This window comes from Festucalex cinctus, chromosome 14, assembly GCF_051991245.1.
Source record: "Festucalex cinctus isolate MCC-2025b chromosome 14, RoL_Fcin_1.0, whole genome shotgun sequence".
Lineage (NCBI taxonomy): Eukaryota > Metazoa > Chordata > Actinopteri > Syngnathiformes > Syngnathidae > Festucalex > Festucalex cinctus.
Window position 1 is genome coordinate 21,075,055 of NC_135424.1, and position 13,279 is coordinate 21,088,333.

A 13,279-nucleotide genomic window follows, 5' to 3' on the forward strand; every position below is an offset into this window, starting at 1 on the left:
TCGCCAAAGTAATCTAGATTTACTTGCAAGCTGTTATTAAGGGAACAACAATGTATTGTATTTCCCCCAATAGAGTTTGTGTTTATGTATTAACTCAGCTGCAGGGTTGGTGCAAATATCTATTTTAAGTAAGACATTTATTTGAAAGCCAAAAAAACATGTTGATTTGCTTATTCTATGCCTTAAGGATTTCTTACTTTTCAAAATCATCTTTAATATTGTGCAGGTAACCTCTGTTAGACTCTGATTACATGTTTCTGTAAGTGCTGATGTTTCGGCGAGCAACAACATGAAAGATTGTAATTTGTTTGTCGTTACTTCGGTTTTTTTTTTTGTGTGTGTGTGTGTGTGTGTGTGTGTGTGTGTGTGTGTGTGTGTGTGTGTAATTACACAAGCTGTCTGCTGGAATGGCGCTGCATTTATTTAAGTGCACAATGCACTGAGTGATTACAAGTAATTGGGGCACGGCAGCAATTAAGAGTGAAGACCACTATTTCAGGAAATGTTGGATTATAAGATCCACACAGAAAAAACAGAAATTCAGCTTGTCATCCACTAGTAAAATATCTTGCACTGCATTTTTTTTAAACCATAAATATCCAACACAGATATTCCTCAATATGACAGATGCTCCACTCTGCAGAATCTTCTGCATCCTCGCCTGTCAAGGAGGAGGCAGCCACTAACCGGATGTTTCTTTTGCAAACCCATCATAATGTCCATCTTTATGTTTACCCAATGATGATTAACCATTAGTGAGTAGGCACAAAAAGAAATCACAGGCAGTAACCATCGCATTCATCACTTGGATGTGTGCCTACAATCATTCCCTCATCAGGAAAGAGGAAATCCCCCCAGTTGGAATATCATCTATGCATAATGGCTTCCTCGGATAGGTGTGACCTGTGGGAATCTGTAGGCTGAAGAGGAAGCATACATGCATTACAGAAATAAATAGTCACATATGCTTAGCAATATTTAAGTAGAGACTACAGGGTTACATAATTAATCAAATTCAAATCAACATTGCAATGAAGTGAAATGCAATTTTGAAATCGGAAAGGCTGCAAATTGTATCCCCAAAAATGTAGTGCATTATTGTTGTAATTTGCTTTAGATTTATGTTTTTGCCACACTTGTCTGCCAGAATTTTATGAAGTCATCATAGAAGTTTAAAAGACTGCAAGTTAAAGTGTTTAGTAAGTTAACAACTACAATTAAAGTAAATGAATTGTCTTTCATATTAATTAATTGTAATTAGTGCTGTCTAGTGATGACATTTTTTAATGAATTAATCATATAAATGTCTGTAATTAATCACTATTAATTACATTTTCACGCATCTTCAACTACTATTTTCTATGAAGCTTGGAACTGCTAATATGGAGTAAACATTTTTGACTGGTGAGTACGTTTGAACGTATTTGTGAGAATGTTTGAACATATTTACATAAATTTGGACATACTCGCAAATATGTTCAAACATACTCGCACATATGTTCAAATGTACTTGTAGGCTAAATGCTACAAACATAGCATATTTTCTCATAATGTCGTGCAATTGTACATGCACAAAAGGAAATCAACAAACATTATATTCATATGTTTGAAAATTAAGTTAAAAAAATCTTTATTTGTAAAAGTAATGATTTGTTATTTCTGCACAGGCCTACATGATTTATGTTTATGAAATTTAGCCTGCAAGCACATTCAAACGGACTCGCGATTATGTTCAAACCTATTTACGAGTACACTGGGACATATGTTACAATACTTTTTAACGTAATCACAAATACATTCAAAGGCAGTCAAAATGTTTATTAAAAAATGGCAGTGCCACACTTCTGCATACTTGAGTAACATTTTGTAAATAAATCATCAAATACTTTAACTTTGACAACTCTAATTGTAATACAAAAATGCTTTGTACAAAATAATCACATATTAAATCGCAATCCTGACTTTTAAATTTTTTTTTTTATTGTTTATCCAAATCCCCGTGGGAGCGACTAAAAAAAGATACAAGATTGAGTTTACTTCATAATGATCTCCAGAGGTGGCTGAAATGAGGCTTCGACATTTTTTATCATCCATGAAATCGGATGAATGAGTCGAGACACTGCTCCGAGAAGATGATCCATCTTTTAATTCACGCTGTCCGTCTCAGGCGTTTCCTTAGGACTGTTCTGCTCTTTAGGATGATGTAAAACCCTCGCCCATGTCCAAAGAAATTAGAACCACTCGCGGCTATTGTTAAAAATAAACGCTTTGATTTGGTTGAAAGGCAATTTCCTCATGAAGTGCAATCAGATTTAGGACAGGGGTTAATTTGAGTTTGTCCCCGAAAATGAGTTTATGCCAATGTTCTGAATTTTCAATTAAAGCGTCATGCATGAACCCAACAAATTTCCTTTGCCATCCCGTCATAAAAATAGCCTTCTTACAAGACCATGCGTGCTCACATACACACAGATGGTGCACAGTCAAGACACCATTTGGAGTGGTCACCGTGGCGTCTCCCCCCTTGGGCTCCGCTCTGGCCTAATTCTGACTAACTGCTCATCTCGAGTCATATGACCCAAAGCGTTCTCGATAACCCCGGTGAGAGCATGGCAGCGTGCAGCACGGGCTTCGCTGGTTAGTCAGCTTGACTTTGCATCATGAGGAAAGATTACATCGAAATACTGAAAGCTTTCATTTGGGGATTATTAGAAGTCAAATGACATTAGTGACTTAAGATGAGTTTGACTTTGTTGACTTTGGGCGAGGAATGCCAGCCAATCGCATTGGCATCACATTAACAAGAATATAAAGTCGAATTAAAAAATAATACTGCGAGCAGTGATGAATGGGCCCTTGATGAGAATTACAACAGGATCAAAAGCCATGTTTCGTCCTCATGTTTTGATGAAAAAAAGTAAAAGCTTGACTGATTAATGTCAGCCATGTGTCTTATATACCTTGTCAAAATTTTAAGGCAAAAAAAAAAAATCAAACTTTTGTAGAAGCTTCTGTAAAGAGTTTCGATGACAATTTGATGCTCAATGGCAAAAGCCAATCTTCGCCACCATGTCCCGCCCACACGCTATGACTAAAACTCTTACCCATCTGTTGACATTGATCCAAAGGTGGCTTCAGTGTGGAATAACCAACTTCCTGTATGTTTTTTGGGGAGCTTAAACTGGAGTTCAAAACTTCAGAGGGAGATTCTCCCAGCACTCAATTTCGACACAAATAGTGACTATCAACATAGCTAGCAAGCAAACATAGCTTACCTAGCAAAATTGTCAACGTGGAATTGAATTCTTGTTTTGTGCCATTTTCAAACATTTCATTAAATTTTCTACACCTCATATCCTGCTCAGAGCCATTGAGAACGAAAGCCTCTCCTAGCTAACTTTTTTTTAAAGCTTATTTAGACTTGAGGCTCAACAAATAGCTTCAACCCTAGTTGTCATGGTAACAAAAGCCATCCTCTGTAGGTTCAGCAGTAGCCTGAAAAAACAACTGCTTTAAGTCTAAATGAAAGGAGGAGTCTCCTGAAACGTCACTGTGCTTGCAGCTCCCAAAGCAACATTGCCCAAAATAATCCAAACGTGTGAGCATTACACTGAATGCTGCTGAAACAATTATAGAAAAATAATGACAGAATTATTGCACCGGATTGCGTTATCTCATCCCCGTGTCAGTGTTTCCAACAGGAAACGAAGACAAAATCCCGATTGCCGCGTTGGGTGTGTGTTGCGGGGTTGGGTGTCACTTCACACCACACAATCACATGGGATTTCTGGCCACGAGCTGCCAGCGTCCCGTGGAAAATATACCGCAGCCCAACGCGGCTCCTATTACTCCTTTAAGCCCTGGCACAGCCCGAGGTTAAAACATGGTGATGGCAAGGAGAGAGAAAGGCAGAAAGATGTGACATAGCGACAGTCATAGGAGGCTGTGAAGCCGTGAGTACGGGCGTGTGCGCGCCTGTAGACAAATGCCAGTGTATCCTCCTTAGGCTCGATGGAAATAAATGGGTCTAAATCCCGGGGACTCCAACGCTTCTATAAAAAGCTCTCGTATTCATCTGCAGTCTATATTTGTGAATGCCCCAAAAAAAGAAAACTCAGTCAAAAAAAAAAATACAAGCTGCTCTAAGTTTAACCCCCATGGCTGTTGCTTATTTGTGAAGCTGGGGCTGATGTACACACATTTGCATATGCACAAACGACATACAGAACACAGACTGCCCAAGGGGAACACCACAAAGCACATTTGTCTATTTCAGGACTGAAAATCTTTCGTCACATTAACCTCCTCTGACCAAAAACAACACACTGGTGCATATGTAAATCCTCATTTGCTCACAAGGGCAAGAACTTAGGCTGATTGTAAAAATAGCCCAAAATACCTTCAGTGAGACGAGCCTTTGTTTGCCCTACTGCGACCTTGACAAGCTGTGGGACTAACAGAGAGGGATTTTGCCGCCTATACCATGATGCATCACCGCTAATGAATGTTTTGATTCCACAAACGCTGAAAGCGATTTAGGCCTAATCAGTAAATGTCTGCCTCGAAAGAGTCTCTTCTAAGCGACTTAGCGGGGGGACGTCTGGGAAGCCAGGTTACTATTTAAATAATTCACTTAGGTCAAGGTAAAAATAGCACCAACATGGGCGATGGATGAGTACATCAACAACCAAAAGAAGGCTAGAAAAAGAATGTTTCAACTCAATTTGAAAGACTGGAGAAAGATTTCTTAATAGGAATAGGTTGTAAAGGAAATAAAAATAGAACCCTCATTTTTGTGAGAGGAAAACGCAGTGAACATCCCTTTCTCAACTATTTGTTAGAGTTCTAATTAAAGTTCTAAATGATATTAACGAAAAAAAAAAGGCAAATCTATTTACATTGACATTTACTTAATGTCATGAAAATAAAAAGCTTCCCTAAACACAAACTAATCTATTTTCATGTTTACAAAAAACACTATCTATTGCTCTATTATTCATTTATCTAATACATGTTTATTTTAAATATAATAATAAATAATATAATAAATTATTTATAGACAGACAGACAGACAGACAGACAGATAGATAGATAGATAGATAGTGACACGATGCGAGGAGGTAGGACTCAGACGCAGAGTGTAAGTTGGCCAACAAGGCTGCAGCTTTAATCCAACGAACCAAAAAACACCTCTCAAGGAGGGAAAAAAGGCAGAACAAAAGGAGCTCCAAACTGGAGAATAAACAAGGGCACTCAAAAACAGGGACAACTAAAGGCGCTCCGCTAGGGAGGAAAACAAGGGGCAAACTAAGGGCGCAAGACAAAGCAAGGCAAGACATCGAACAAGGACTGTGGAACAAGGACTGTGAGGACGCTTCCATGCACTGAGATGTGACACTTCGGCAACGGAGGGGAGAATGCAGGTGGCTTTTATGTCCGGGTTGATTGGGAACAGGTGGTGGTGATCATGGGCGTGGACCGGTAATCAGTGAGCTGCAGGAAGGGTAAGTGACCTGGGATGAGATGAGAGTTAGTAATTTCAAAATAAAACAGGAACCTGACTGTGACAAATAAAAGCTTGACCCGCCACTCTGGTGGCGGCGTGACAGATAGATAGATAGATAGATAGATAGATAGATAGATAGATAGATAGATAGATAGATAGATAGATAGATAGATAGATAGATAGATAGATAGATAGATAGATAGATAGATATTAAAGTAAGTTGACATTTCATCTGCATATGTACACCCCGATATGTTATTTATTTTATTTTATTTTATTTTTTAAGTGAATATAAAGGTTGGTAAAAGCAACACACAGTGTAATTAAAACACTACACACTCCAGTCATCATTTAGCATTACGATCAAATTGGATTTTTATTTATTATTATTATTATTATTATTATTATTATTATTATTATTATTATTATTATTTTAACTAAGACGTGTTTTTTGACAAAAGTACAATTAGTAATGCATTCAAATTGTTTCAGGATTTGGTGGTATTGTTTTTGTCAGTTTTCCTAATAATTACAAATTTCATTGTGAACAATTAACCTACATTTTTTAAGGGCAATGGAAATAGTAATAATAATGGTTTAAATGTATTTAATACATTATTGCACACATTGGAACTAAAAACAAAATAAAAAAGCTGAGTCGGTGTTTTAATGATTGGCTCATGCTGCTAAAAATATCTCTTTTACTCTGCATTGTGGGATACCAGGCCTCCTCCACATCGCCATGGTGACTTTGTTTTATAAAAAAAATAAAATAAATAAATTTAAAAAAAAAAGAATCTCCGGGCCACTGCACATGCAATTGCAGACTGAGTCGACTAATTAGCAACACCGACATTCCTATCATTAGATTTTTAATTAGCGTTTTCATGCAGCTCATTTGCATTTAGCAGATAGTGGAAAACACAAATCTCATTAGAAATCCAGTTTGGGAGAACCATGTTTTACTAGCATATAATCTTACACGGTGTTAGCTCAGCACTTCATAAAATGCTCTGTTCTCGGGTTTTGCTTTCATATCAAACGGAATACAAAACATTTCAGTCTTCAAAGACATAAACCACCGTCATAAAACAGCTGATGCTCCATAATAGGCACGGCTGGTTATTCTGTATGTGATGTTCATGTATTTAGAGCAAATGTTGACAAATACAATCATGCTGAGCCATCTTGGCCTTGTCCATTGACATCTACTTTCATGTCACACATCTTATATCACTCGGCTTCCATTTACTAAAAATTGAAACAACCCATTTGTAAATATGTCCAAAATTTACAAAAACAACAAAAACATACCAGCACAGAAATGCAAAAATCCCATTGTAAAAGTAAACAAACTATACATGTGTTGATGCATCATCATAATTGTCTAAGATGTGATAGTAAATTGAAAGTCTGTGTACCTCTACAAACTTCATTTACAATCAGTAAAAAGATCAACATGTAAATCATTCATATTAAATCCCAATGACCGCTGTGTTCATAGGAGCAAAAATCCCAACAAACTGTCTACAAAATTTCTTCCCGTTTAAACAAAATCCAGCTGTATTTTGGCAGTGTTACACTTTAAACAATTTATGTGGTTTCACAGTAATAACTGAACCGCTGGTGGCAACCATAACGATGATCTGACTGGCGATGAAGGCAAGTTTCACACCCCAGCTCTAAATTTTCCATCGGTGTCAATGTGAAACGCTGTTTATCTACATGTGCCCTGTGATTGGCTGGCGACCAGTTCGGGGTGTAACCCACCTCTCACTAAAGTCAGCTGGGACAGACTCCAGCTCACTCGTGATCCTAATGAGGCCAAATGCTTTAGAAAGTGGCTGGTTGGATGATCACAGCCCGTTTCGGAATCCAGGATATCCGATTCCAAGCATTTTGTCTCAGTTTCCAAGGCGGAGCTATATGAAAGTACCATTAATAATATGTTTGCAGATTGAAATGTGGGGAATGGTGTCAGCTACTAACAGTGTCCTCTAATGGTCTACTCTGGTCCAAATGGAGGCTCTGGTATTCTGTCCTGACCTCACTGCCACGTACTATCAACACCCTGCAAAGGAGGCCCGCATTTAGCAAAGTCTTCGCTGCCACGAGCTCTGCCAAGCCTCACCTCGCTCCTCAGCCATATTTCTCAGCTTACTCCATTAATTAGTCATTAGGAACCATTTTTGTTTCTGTGTTGACATTGGTTACACCCTAATCATAGAGTTACAGGTGCAGGTTTATGTAGCCTTGGACGGCGTCTCGGTCTGTGTATCTGTGTCATCAGCTTAACAAGAGCGAGGCGCGGAATACGGAAGTCGAACAGGGACATCCCTTAAAGAGCAGCCAGTGGTGACTTTGTCCTAGATTTGTCTTTATTTGTTTGATGGGCGCACCCAAGAGGAAAATGAAGGCAGAGGGATGAACGAAGGTGTCCAAGCTGATGGCCGTGTGGGCGGGGAAAAGGACAAGCTCCATCCTCCCGCTGACAATGCCATCATATAGCATGAGTGTGCGTGTCGGCGTGCTACAAGAGGAGCAGACAAAGGCTGAATTCAAACACACCACGGGCACAGATTGGAGGTAAACAAGCTCTCTGCAACAACAAACAGATGGGCGGTCATTCTCGGTGCTTACTGAGGCTTCATTCATAAACAGACCTCTCAACAACAGCATGTTTACCAAGTTAATGACTACTACACAAGCTCATTCCTGACAACATACAAATAAGCCTTTTAAAACAAAGTCTATACCCACTTTTCAGATTTTTTGTGTAGTTTTTAGTAATTCTAACATAGACAAAACAGTAAATTGGAGGAGAGATAAACACATACATTGTTTGTCTGTTTATTTTCCACAATGCATCCAGATACAAAACAAAGCCTACTGCTAAGCAATAATTTGCACTGTGAAAAATGGACTCCTCTGAAGCTAAAATCTTATTAAAAATGACATTTGTTGAGTGGTGACACCTCCGGTGGAGAAGAGGAACCAAATAAATGTGTTAGCAATTAGCAATTGTCTTCATTGGAATAACTACAACTATGCCCATCATCCTCCATGAACTAGGAATTAGCCTCAAAACTATAAATAAATACAATAAGCTGCTGTTTATTTTTTTCTTGATGAACAGTTGAGCCTTGGTGACTTGGTTGGTAGTTATAATTATTTTCGCACTGAAAGCGACAAATCCAAATGAGCCTTGCGTGTTTTGCACAAAACCTGACTTTAGGTAATCTACTACAAAGTAAATTTTCAAGTAATTGCAGTATATATTAACCTGGCAATAGCCAGATAGATAGATAGTACATATCCATCTGGTACCGCGCCACAGTATTTTCATCTGGAAAAGGCGGGACATTCTGTACAATAATTCGAGCTGATTAGACGATGCGACATTCCACACGTTTGTTTTAATCAATCCGTCCACGGATGAAAATGCGTTTGTGTCCGTTCATCGTTCTTGTCGAAGAGGGGGAAAAACACAAACATCTTACCAGCTATAAATGCACGACGCACCTCTCACTGTTCAACATTCTACAAGGAAACCGTGAGTAATTCTGCGAGAACAGAATTAATTGCAGCGTCCATTCGTCCATGTTAGGTTTGTCTGTTAGCCCCTGCGTCGGCTTCCTGGTTTCGTCACAGTTGCATATCCCGTCCCAAACACTATGGGGCATATTCACTAAGAATGCGCTGCGTCCGGTAATAACGCGAAATATTGCACCACAACTGCACCCGCAGTCTGCGCCCAGTTACCAACCTATTCACTAAGGATATTGCTCTAATCATATACCGGCGCAAACACGCCCACAAAACTGACAGCTTGGAGCAAATTTGCACCTGATTTACCACACATGGCAATGGATTTGCGCCAAGAACATGCTTGTTATAAGTAACTGTTGCGAGAAAGATGACATTATCAGAAAGCGAGGTTGGACCGAGAGTAAGCGTTTAGAGCGCCATTAAGCTGTACAGAGCAGAAAGGACGACAACGACGTCATTCATTCATAAAGTACAAATTATTGGTGCGATCGTATTTTAAAAATATATTTTCAGAGGTTGGCGTGGGTGTACAGTATGCATCTGGCACGTAAAAATGATGGTAAAATGCCTCCCCGCCATTGTCGATCAGCCCGGGTTACGTTATGTTGTCCTAAACTAACACGGAAATATTTCCCTCTCTCTCTCTCTCTCTCTCTCTCTCTCTCTCTCTCTCTCTCTCTTTCTCGCTCTTCTCTCCTCTCTGCGTGATCAGCCGCGCATGTTGTGCTGCAAATGGCATGCACTGCCGGAGATCGAGGTGCGTCAGGTTAATACATGCTTTCCAAAAACGTTATTTGCGTCACGCAAACGCGGTGTTGCTATTTGCGCTGGCGTTAGTGAATTAGACGCTGCATATCAATGAGTCTCATTTGCATTGGGGTGGGCATATTGTGCGTCAAATGTATGCAAATTACCTCATTTACATACGCGTAAATAACACCGGCGCACCGTGACGCAATCTGTTCGGCAGAGCACTTAGTGACGGATTCCCCCATCTGCGCGTGTTTAGTGAATTAGGCGCTCCCTAATTGCTCCATTTTTGCCGGTTAGCGCGATGCAAAGGCGACGCAAACCTTTAGTGAATAGGCCCCAATGTCGCTCTGTGATTGGTCCAAACCACCAGTGGTTTGGGAACAGCAGTTATCTGCGGGAGCGGTACAAGATGTATTCTCTGGAGTTTGTGAACTCACAAATCCTGCGGCAATTCATCTTGCGAGAGCAAGGTTAAGTATATATATATATATATATATATAGTTTTAGCTGAATCCTGATAATTTCTTCTAATTATTCCGAATGTCCTCATTTATCAACATACAGTACAATTAACCACAAAGTGTTCTCGATGGAGTTTGGATAAATTGGCAGAGATGGGCATTCTGTCAATATCCGTCAATGCCGTACGCCTGTTTTGTTGACGATTGACAAATGACAGGAAACTTCGGAAAATTGTTGGACTAAGCATTGCCAGAAGTGGGTTTTCGTCCATCAATGTAATGTGTTTCGCCGATCCGTCATTTAAATCGTCAATCTATCAATGGCGGAATGAACATTTTTCTGACGAATGATGATAACGATGACGGATGCCCATTTCGCCGAGGAAAGACATTTGACGGATTACAATGCGGTTTGGTTTGAAATATTGTCGGAATGACGATCACGGAAGGTTGTCCCGACTAGTCCCGAATGACGGACGCTCAAAATTCATTGATGTTCAAAGTATGTTGAAGTGCTATATCTTGACTGAGTGTATGTATTTTGGGTAGGAGCTAAGTTAAGATGTCGTGTTTGAAATAATACTAAAGCCTTTTGAGATCATGCTTTGCCATGTAATTAGGGTTCGGACTATTAATATAGGCCATTATGAACATTCCGCAAGGACAGCAATTAGTTTTTTTTGTTTTTTTTCCTACTCACCCCAGGACCTTATCCCCTTCAAGTATCTAAAAAAATGAATAGGCAACCGTGTTCAAATACATAAAAATTCCCAATAAACTCACCAACGTATCAATCTTTTTTCACCACAGCACCATTGGATTTTATCAGGCACTTCCTTACTTTTATTTAATTGAAAAGCACTGCTCTGTCTGTGTCTTATGGCCTGTGTGCCACGAAAAACACTATTGACTTTATATGAGGGCCGATGATTACTATTACAAAAGAAAGGCGAGCAGCCCCACACTGACTGTAACACACAGCCGTCAATACCTAGAAGGGTAATTGTGATCGTTAAAAGTGTGAGGTACAAGTCTGTAATCATTGATTTTTCTTCTGCTCTTGTTGGCGTTCATTTGCAACAAAGGTAAATGAGGTGGTCTATTTTTAGGAGGAGTATGAGAGTGAGTTAATTGAATTATGCCTGTGGTGTAACGCTACTGCTTCTTCTTCTTCACGCATCCACGCACACACAATGCCTCGTCACACCAGGTAATAAGAAGTCAATAATTGCCTCCTCGTGGCTCACGGCGAGAATACACTAAAGTCAAAATGAATGAGATGCTGCAAGATTGGCGTGACAGCTCGTGTGTAGGTGACAAGTCCGAGTGATAATGGAGAGCCATTTGTGCCTCCCTTAAGTGATGCAATTTGGCCAGCTGATACACATCGAATAGAGCATAATTCAGCAAGCCCTCATCAAGAGACTCCTGAGTTCCAGTCAGGTGTGTCAAAAAAGGAGTGTAAAAATTACACAAGCGGCGCCATGTTTTGAATGTAAAAAGCCCTCAGAGTTTGTGGAACCTGCTCTGGTTTGATAAGAAGTCCCTCAGTGAGGAAGCCTGTGTTAATCACAATGCCAAGCATGGGGGGAGTTCTGATGTATTAGGCAATGCCTCTGATGCAGGGAGGCAATACATTTCAACTCTAATATATTGTCCAATGTATATTCACACGCCTGCCACAATATTCGATCTGTCGCACAACAGAAACGTTCATGTTAGCGTGACAAACAAGCAAGCACGTCTAGTGTTCCAATAACATACATTAGCCTCAATTTGAGTCCTGCTTCTAGCTTTAGTTTTCACATTTTCCAATGTAATATTAATTCCCTAGAAATGCAAGAGAATCTCCAGCTCAATGATGGACTCCACACCTATTTTTAGTGTTGTTTTTCAGCTTGCTTTATTTATTTATTTATTTATTTATTTATTTATTTATTTATTTATTTATTTATTTTGTGGTGTTCAGAAAATTGTTTATTTATAGATAATGCATTTTTGTTCCTTTTTTTGTTCTTTTTTTTGTTCATTTTTGTTCATCTCGCTATGTTAGTGTCATATAGTGACAGTTGAGGCTGTTTGAAAGCGCTATATAAATAAACTTGAGTTGAGTTGAGTTGAGTTGAGTTGAGTTGAGTTGAGTTGAATTGAGTTGAGTTGAGTTGAGAACAACTAATGCTCTTTATATGGTAGAAGTAGAAGGTATGTAATTGACAAGTGTATACACTTTTTGTGACATTTTTTGGGTAGTGTGCCCAAGATTTTTCTCATGCAAATTATGTCTCATGTTCACTAGATATGAGCTTTCACAGAATGATACAGAGTGTCCATAAAGTCTCTTTACAATTAAAAATATATATATACTACAAAGGCAGTTGATGAGATCTCTTAACCAGATTCGTTTTATTTTAATTAGTATTTATTAAAGTTTTGATTCACTTTCATTTTTTTTGTTTCATAGACTGTGCTGATGGATGGGTATCTACAGTGAATATGGCAAGAAATTGAGTACCGTCTTGATGTGCTTCGTGCAAATAACGGTACCCATATAGAGGTTTATTAACACATTTGCTCCCAAAAACGTATAAATACGTTTTTTGTTTTTTTAAATGTTTCAAGTGTCCCAAAGACATATTTATACATTTTTGTTGTTGTTGTTTTTTATGATAGAGCATACAGAAGGCTTTAATGCAGCCTTTCAACTGCAAAGAACGGTTGCAGAAATGGTAGTTATTACACAAACGGCCAGTAGGTGGCAGCAGAGCAAAGGAGATCAACCAGGGCCATGTTGGAAAAAAAAACTCAATTACTCACAATTCTAAGTAGAGTTGTGAAAATTGATTAACTTAGCTATATTCTAATGCTAATTGCTGAAAGATGGAAACAGACAGAAGAATATTTTTTTCCTGATGAAAGAAGAGACTTTACTCTTTCTTTTGATAGGTTCCATGTTTTTATAGCAATAGAACACAATATTCTGTGGGCTTTGCAAAACGAACGAGCGAACGGG

The 13,279-nt window shown here is 38.9% G+C and overlaps 1 protein-coding gene across 29 annotated transcripts in view; it reads right to left on the reverse strand.

Moving 5' to 3' along the window:
• The window catches only part of LOC144001226 (calcium-activated potassium channel subunit alpha-1a), a 234,959-nt gene that overhangs the window by 78,707 nt on the left and 142,973 nt on the right, over positions 1-13,279 (reverse strand). The gene's annotated exons all lie outside the window — the stretch shown is intronic.